We start from the raw sequence: 9012 nt of genomic DNA, 5'->3' as shown, positions 1-9012 counted from the left end.
GTAAATGTGTATATACATGTATGTATTCTGAAATATCTTTTATTCTGAAATGGTTTTCTTTCTCTAATTTCCTAATGCTCTTCTCTTTCATATGGGAAAGAGGACTTTGCTTGAATATACGTGAAAATCCCTGTTTTTTCTTTGTTAAATTTGGGGGACTTAGGGTTTAACAAGATTGGTCTTGAGAATTAATCCTCCAGGCAAGATATATAGGCAACAGTATCAGCAGAAGCTATATATAAACAGTATCAACATAAGGATAATAAAACTGTACTCTGATCTAATATCCTATTTGATGTACACATAGTGAGATGGGCAATAAGATTTAAGATGCACGTAGGAAGAGAGAGGGGAAAAAATACAGTAAAAATAGAATGCTGTAATTGGTAGGAATTCCAATCACCAGATAGATAACTTAAAACAACAACAACCACTTTCCCCTAATGTCCTCAGTTGTGAGATACTCCCACCTGTGTCCCCCTACAGCAGTCGTCGTCACAATTTTGCACCCCTCCTGCGGGGGGATATCTGGGTATGTGTGGCGACATCTTTGGCTGTCAGGACTGGAATGGGGGTGCTACTGGAATCTAGTGGTTCGAGGCTCATGCTGCTAAACAACCTACAATGCACAGGATAGCGCTCCCACCTCCACTGCAGCAAAGAATTATTCAGCCCAAAAGTCAGTAACGCTGAGGTTAAGAAATCATGTCCTAGAGCCTTGCCTTTAACTGTTGTAATACCTGCCACAGTGAGGTTTCTAGAACTCTGACACTACATTCTGAGCCCCCGTAAGCTGACACCTTTGCATTTTCTTCTTATTTCTAGCCGTGCCCGGCAGGATAGCAGTAGCAACAGCAGGAGCACCAGCCATTGCAGCCACCGCCTCTGCATCTCAGTTGACAATATCGGATTTATTACATACAGATCACCTGTTCTGTGAGGAAGTAGCATAATTCAAGAGCCCCAGTGTGAATATACTCAACGTTGCAAACAAACTGAAATGACCCACAATTCCGGAAATCCATTTCTTTAGGTGCCTAATATTTCTTAGAATATTATAGTTAAAAGAAGCTTCGGCAACTTGCCTAACCTCTGATAAATGTAGAAAGCCATTCTGAAAGATGACCGACAAACAACTTGGCACTTCTGCGTGAACACGTGCAAACATCACAAAGTTCACTAACTCTCAAGGCAACTTTTTTCCACTTCAGTATGGCTTTAATAATTAAATAACTCTTCCTCACACTGTGTAGAAATCTGTTTATTGTAATCTTTACCCACTGGTCCTATTTCCAGTCAACGCAACTACAAAGAAAGTATTAATTTCTGTTTACATGACACCACTTTTGAAAATGTGAAGAAAGTTATCACATTTCTGCTTAGCCATCTCTTCTCTAAGGTTAAGTATAATTTAAGTAGAACCACTGCTTATATGACATTATTTTAGAAACTTTACCATTCTACTCAATTTCCTCTACAACAATTTTGTCCATGTCTTCTTAAAATGTAATGCTCAAAGTGAACACAATACTCCAGGTACGGTTTGCCTAGGGCAGAATATTAATATAGTAGACATTGGCCACGCTAATCTAGTCTACAACTGTAGCACTTACTGACTCTGTCTCTGTTTCTCTCTCTCACACACACACTCACACAATCAACTAAAACTCACAGAACTTCTTCAATGTGACCCATTGATATCAAGCCAGGACTTCTCCATGTTTTTCTTAACATAATTATTTGAACCTTAAGCAAGGATTTGCACTTCCCATTATTGAATTTTATAATTTTATACTTTCATTCCATAGTCAGCATCTTTCTGACTCCAGATCCTGACGCCTCACATATTAAATGTCCTTTTCAGCATAAATACACATTCCACATTTTCATCTAAGTCATAGATTTAAAAACCACTGATAGAAATACTTGGCCAAAAGATTGTAGAAAAAGTCACTTTTCTAAAACAAGCTACATCTGGATCAAAGATTATCACAGTAGGGGTGCAGCTGGTTAAGCAACGGACTCCTGGTTTCGGCTCCAGTGATAATCTCAGGTTGTGAGATGAAGCCCCAGGTCAGGCTCTGCGCTCAGCATGGAGTCTGCATGGGATTCCCTTTCCCTCTTCCCCTCCCATTCGCGCTCGCTCTCTCTCCCAAATAAATAAATAAATCTTAAAAAAAAAAAAAAAGATTATAAGAGAGAAAGAGTAGGTGTAAAATACCTTCATAATCATTACCGCACATCCTTCTCTAATGTGTCTTGCACACTCTATCAGATTAATCCTTATAAACACCGAATGCATCATGTATCTTTACAAAAATACTTCAATTACCCTACCCACCACATCAAATTCAATTTTTTCTGTTGGTTTCTAAAACACTCCAATATTTAATAAATCAATGAATTTTCTGTTTCAAGTTAGTCTCCTCCAAGATGTTTCCCAAACTCCCAATGCTTCTTTTTGGAATCATCTCCCATATCCAATTTCTATCTTTCTTTGATAGTACAATTTCAATTCCAATTCATCTTTGGGAGGTGGGGAAAAAGGCCTTCCAACTGAACAGTATGAGGTCTCTAGTGGGATAAAGCATATAAACAACCTAATAACATGTAGAGTGACCCTCAGACCGTCTAGCAAATAGCAGGTATTAACTGCTAATTATCCCTCTGATTTCTTTATATTTGCAACACTGAGAAGCTGAACAGAGTAGATGTTGAGAGAATATCTGTTAAATCATACACACTTCGTTTTACTAAAACTAGTTCATGAAAGCAAAATTCCAGGAAGCAAAGACTAAACAAAAACCACCTCAATAAATTAAGTAAAAAGTTTCCTGAACTCATTCAGGGAAAATGAACGTGCTATGCATGCATAGTGCCATATATTCACCGCTCTTTTCCTTTGATTCTTAGATTAAGTATGATATCTTTGCTCTGGCTAAGCGATGTGTGAGCAACGGAGATCTGTAGAAAGTTGACGAGCGTCTCAAACCTACTGCCTTCTAAATAAATGGGTTAAAAAAATATAAATACAAGCTTCAACTGGCCAGCTTCAGCCCAAGTTTCTTCTCACACAGTCTACGTGGCAACAAACACTCATCATTTCGCAGGAACTAAGCTCAGGTTGTTTCTGGGACCAACACCAAGTTAAAAGAACCCTATCTCCCGGGGGCTGGCTTCTCCAGCCTCCTCCCCAGCGTTACGCGCAACGAAAACACTGCCAGGCCCGGCGTCCAGGCTCCTGCCCGCGCCTCCGGAGGGACGGCGCACTCAGGCTCCCGTCCTCCCGTGTTTGGTCGCGTTCACTTACCGCTGCAGCCAGCCGCCCGCAGGAGGGCGAAGAGCTCCGGAACTGCTGCAAGCGAAGTTTGAAGTCAACAGACATCAGCCGTCAACGGTTGTGTCTTTTCAAACTTGCCGCCTCCTACTGGAAGTCCCGCCCCCTCCACCCAGCCCACTTCCTGCGCGGCCGCGGCGCCGGGTGCCGGTAAGGCTCAACAGACCCGAGGCGGGTGGGGCTTGTGCGGCGAGAGAAGGCGCCGGGCTCTAGGCAGAACTGTTTTTTGCGGCGTTGGCGTCTGGTCGGACCTGGATTCCACAGGAAGTGGGAGCGCGGCGGTTTGCCGGAAGGGCTTGGAGTTCCGGGAACGGGGTTGCTGCAGAGTTCCTCCACATCGTGGAGGGCTCCCCAGGCCCGAGGTTGAGAGCAAAAGCGAATGGACAGTTTCTAGAGACTTGAGCTAAGTTCAAAGTGAGAAGGGAGAGAGGGTGTGGGGCTTTCCGTGGGGCAGCGTAAGTCCTAGAGTCCCAGAGTGATGATACTAATACCGATATTTTGACATCGAGTATGAACGCACGGCTTTTGTTTTAGGCTTCATTAAAAGGGGAAGGAAGAGGGGGCGAGTAGATACTGTCATCAAATGAGGGATCTAAGTCAGAGAGACCATGCAGCTGGCCAAGGACGCTCACAGTGTTCACAAGTAGCACAACCAGGATCCAGACACAAATCCCCTGATTCTGCGTTGGTAAACACGACTCCGAGAGGTGAAAGGTACCCAACGGTTCATCCGGCCAGAGCCTTTCACTTTTACAGGCAGGCAAACGGGGGCTTGGAAGTGATTTGTTCCCTACTGTGCAGTAAGCGGCACTGTCCAGAGTAGAAGCCACTGTCCTGATTGTAGCTTTTCCCTCCCTCCGGGCATCTCTCCACAGTAGCCAGCAAGGCAGGTGCTTCCCGACACGGACTGTTCCCCAAACGTGCACGTGCCCCAGTGAAGGGCGCTTAGTACATGATCGCAAGTCAGCGTCCTGCAGCGCAAGACACGAACGAACTAGTGTCGGTGGAGAAGCCGTGAAGTTTAATTTGGGTTTTGGGCACTAGAGGCCATAATGGGACCTACATCTGACTGCAGGATGGAGTATTAGTTGGTGAGGGTTCTATGTTGGATGGGGAGTCTGGACTGAATAAAGTGAAACATCATGCTAGAAATACTGTGTTGGAAGTAGACAAACGCTGGTGCTTTTTTGTGCATATTGGTAGAGAAGTCTATACCCATTCTAACAAAAATACATTTCATATTAAATAGTTTAGGGCTTCTCTTGCCCTAAGTCCATGTTCTTAGGTCAATCTCTAAGTCAGAATAGTAAAACTCAAAAGTAGGTTAGGAAAGTAGAATTTTAAAGATCTCAGGGAGTCAGGAAAGGAGAGAAAAAAGACCTTTCATTGGCACTTAGCCAAATCAACTTCATTACTTGTGCATACTTATCCTCCACTGGAGCACATCTCCTTAGAGGCAGGGAAAGGGGGGACACCTAAGGGTGGAGGGCACAGCTCTGGAATCAGTAGCTGGATTTAAATCTCCAGTCACACTACTTACTGCCTATGTGGACTCAGGCAAGTTGCTTAACCTAAGCTGCTTTCCACTTATGCAAAATGGAGAAATAGTCCTCTTTGATTTATAGGTTGTCATGAAGATTAAATGAATTTGTTCATGTAAAGTGCCTGGCAGAATTGTGAGCACTCAATAAGTATTAGCTGTTATTTTGATTATTATTTGTATGAGGTCCCTATGCACATGGTAAGCGCTCAACAAATGTCTGAACTGTTGAGAGTTCAGACAAGAAAAGAGTGATCTATATGTAGGCCAAGAATAGAATGGACCCAATGGGAAGAAAAATAAGACAATTCTATAATATAATGGTTTAGTTGGGGGATAATTTTACCATTGATATGGCAATCTGATAGTTAAAAGTATGAAAGAACTAATGGATATTTATTGAAATTATCTCAGCTATAAGGGTAAGCGTGACTTTAAAAATTCAGTTGCCTATTACAGGGCAGTGTGAGGTAGAGGGCGGAATGGCAGAAATTTCAACTTAGACTTTCTAGAGTTTTAATCATCATCCATGAAGACACTAACTGCAGCAGAAAATTGAACCTAGTATTCTTTATGACTGTGGCATCTAATTTTTCTGCACCTGTATACCCTCACATGCTCTGTATTTGCCTTCTATTTCATTTTCCCTGTCAGTCCTCAGTCCATTGCCTCCCTTCCCAGCCTGGACCACGGGGTTTATCAGCATCCAAACTTCCTGTGTCCAAGGCCTCTGACCCAGGTGCCTGTCAAAACTGTGACCCTGAATGCATCCCATAAATCCCCAGCGTGGTGCCCTGGAGGAAACAGTACATAGGGGCGTATGACACATTTGTGGTCTCCAGCTTCATCTCACCTCCTGCTTCTTGACAATCCATTAATTTATCATCCATCACTTTCCTGTCTTAGAGCTTTCAGTGCCTTACAAACTATCCCTTCCCAGCCTCAACTCCCGTCTTTATTAGAAGGTGCCCAGTGTAGTCTGAAAGGTGTTTTTCAAGCACGTAACACACATTCACATGCATCTGCAGTTTTTATGCCTGTTCCTGATCTCATTTTAATTTCATGTTCCCTTTCTAGATTGCACTTTAGAGGCTGGATGACAGACCTGTCAGGACTGAGCAGACCTTTGAGTGACATGATGCGGATGCTCAGTGAGACAATGACAGCCTGCAGCTGGGACTTTACCTTTAATGCAGGTGGTGCTCTGTGGTAGCTTGTGCTTTGGGTTAAAACAAATCTCTTTTTAAAGTGATGGGTTCCAGGGGCACCTGGGTGGTCATTAAGCGTCTGCCTTCAGCTCAGGTCATGATCCCAGGATCTGGGATCAATTCCCGCGTCAGGCTCCCTGCTCAGTGGGAAGCCTGCTGCTCCCTCTCCCACTCCCCCTGCTTGTGTTCCCTCTCTTGCTGTGTCTCTCTCTGTCAAATAAATAAAATCTTTAAAAAAAAATAAATAAAGTGATGGGTTCCAAATTGTTGTTTCTGCTTTGTTTTTAGCAGATCAGTAAGGCTGAAAAGTTGATTCACTTGATCTAGGGTGGTAGAAATAGGTGAAAATACGAAGATGGATTTTACTCCCTATTTGCCATCAGGCACCCATGCATTGGAACAGAGATTCCCTACGGGACACACATGTTTCCAGTAGCCTTGTTTCCAGTTAACTGAGAAAATTCAAGCCATCATGCAACATACACCTTAACGTCCTGCTTCCTCATGCCCCTCCCTGCCACGTGTACCTCCCTCTTATTTCAGAAGATGAAATATACCTCCCTGGCCTGTGCTGCAGATCATGCTTCTCTTTCTTTCTAAACCTCTCAGCTGCATTTGCTACCACTGATCAAACCTTCCTTGAAACCTAACTCCCTTTGCTTCGCTCCTCTCTCTTCTATCTACCTCATACTTCTTAGCTGGCTTTTTCTCTCCCTGCCCTTTAAAGAATGTAAGTTCCAACATTATTATTATTATTATTATTATTATTATTATTATTATTTTGTAAATTTGTCTTTATTTTCTCCTTGGGAGTATCATTCACTCATTGTTTTAATCTGTTTGCTCATGAAGCCTAAAACAACTGCTGTTCCTGATTTCTCCCTTGAGATTCAGGCTTTTACTTCTATTGCTTCACAAGCTCCTTGGGACCTTTCTGGGTGTAGTCTGAAACCAGGCCCATAGTTGGAGGGCAGGGAGAGGCGAAAGAAAGAGGTAGGCCACTCCAGATGGTAGGTAGCAGGTTGAATAAGCAAAGGAACTTGCATACAAGACTTGTCTTGGGTGACCACAAGAGCAGATCTCTGCACTTGCCTGCCAAATCTTGAAAGTTTATATAGAATCCATAATGGGGTTCAGTCACTGTATACAATCCAGATGTGTCTCAGCACATCACTCTCTCAAGCCTGTGTCCTTGGAGCAGCCTCTGGGCACAGAGAAGGCAAGCTGGACACACATTCCAAGGACAGGAGAGGGAGTGAGGAGCCTCCAGTTGCTGGTGTCCAGCTCACAGGTCAACCAGCGGTCATGTCCTTTTGGTGACTCCAATAATTTCCTAGCCTTCTAGATAGAGCGACTTGGGAGGGTGCATGAGCCATTCCAACTTTAATTTGTCCCTTTCATTTCCACTATCTCAGTGCTGTCTCTAGCCTTATCACCCCTGCCCACACCCCCAAATTCGTCTTGTAAGTAGCAGCCAGAATGATCAGTCCCAAATGTAAATCTGAACGTTTCACTTGTCTGCTTAGATTTCTTCCATCCATCTTTCTTATCACCTCCAAGATAAAGTCTAACTCCATAGCCTGGCATGCTAGGACCTCCATGATCTTGTCACTTTATGTTTCCAACCTCACCTCCCATCACACCCACTTCCCGTTCATGAGGCTGTTTTATACTTTGAGACCTTATTTTGTTGACTGTCTGGGCTATCCTGATTTTCTTTGCCTGACTCTTACCTATCCTTACTTATTTTTCAGAGAGTATTTCAAGAAGTTTTTACCTATTCCATAGTCTGAATTAGTTGACTTTCCTCCTGGCTTTCTTGGCAATCATCTTTTCATTCAGAAAACTTTATTGAGCCCCTAATTTTGTGCCAGACAATGAACTACGTACTAGAACATAATAGTGAACAAAAAAATGTGGTAGAAACCAATCTAACAATTGACCTGACATCTTGTATTCTCATAGAGAAGGGAGGCAGGTAATAAAAATAAATTTTTAAAAAATGCAGTTCAGCCTGATTGGCTCCATGCTTGAGAATATCTAGGAATTGGCTAGGTTAAACGGGGTTGGGGGGACAAGTGCAGCAGATGGAGGTACCTTCCTAAAGGTAATAGAAAGCTTGAAGGGTTTTGACATGATTAGGTTTATATTTTAGATGATGATTCTGGCTAGTGTGAGAAAGTGGAATTCAAGAGTGGCAAGGAAACCAGTTCAAGAGGAAGGGAAACCAACTGGGACATCATTGTAGTAATCCAGAGGAAACAAGATGGCGGCCCATACTACGGTGTTGCCAGTGTGATGGAAATCGATCCCAGAGGACTTTAAGTAGACATGGTGGAACTTGATAACTGATTGAACGAGGAGGGCAGAAGTAAGAGAAAGCAAGGATAGAGTCTTGTAAACAGGTTTTGGTGAAAACAGGAACTACCATATTTTCTATCATATATTCATAGCCTAGCACAAGTCCTTAGATGTTGTAGATGCTCAATAAATGTCTATTTCGTGAGAGTTTTCTGACTCCCAGATAAATGGGGTGTCATTCTTTATTTATAGTGGGAAACTCATTTTGGGTGGTGAGCAGTTGTTGAGTTTTAGACATGTCAAGCTCAAGACGCCTATGGGAGATACACATGAAAATGTCCAGATCCATGGCATTTGGAAGAGATCAGTGGATTCTTTGTATACTTAAAAAAAATAAAAGTTTTGTTATATTGAAATGATCTGTTTTATGTCTGTCTCAACTACTACACAGAGCTGGTTCTTAATGACTTGATTCCTGAGCACCTAACACTACGTCTGGCACAAACTGAGCACCCAGTTAATGTTTGCTGTTGGAATGAACTACTCCTTTTTAAAAATGGTTCATCTAACAGGGAGAAATCAGTCATAGTAGTAGCCTCTGAAGAGGAAAATGGGGAGGGGGTGGG

The sequence above is a fragment of the Neomonachus schauinslandi genome, chromosome 6 (assembly GCF_002201575.2).
Source record: "Neomonachus schauinslandi chromosome 6, ASM220157v2, whole genome shotgun sequence".
Classification (NCBI taxonomy): Eukaryota; Metazoa; Chordata; class Mammalia; order Carnivora; family Phocidae; genus Neomonachus; species Neomonachus schauinslandi.
This window is presented reverse-complemented; position numbering follows the sequence as displayed.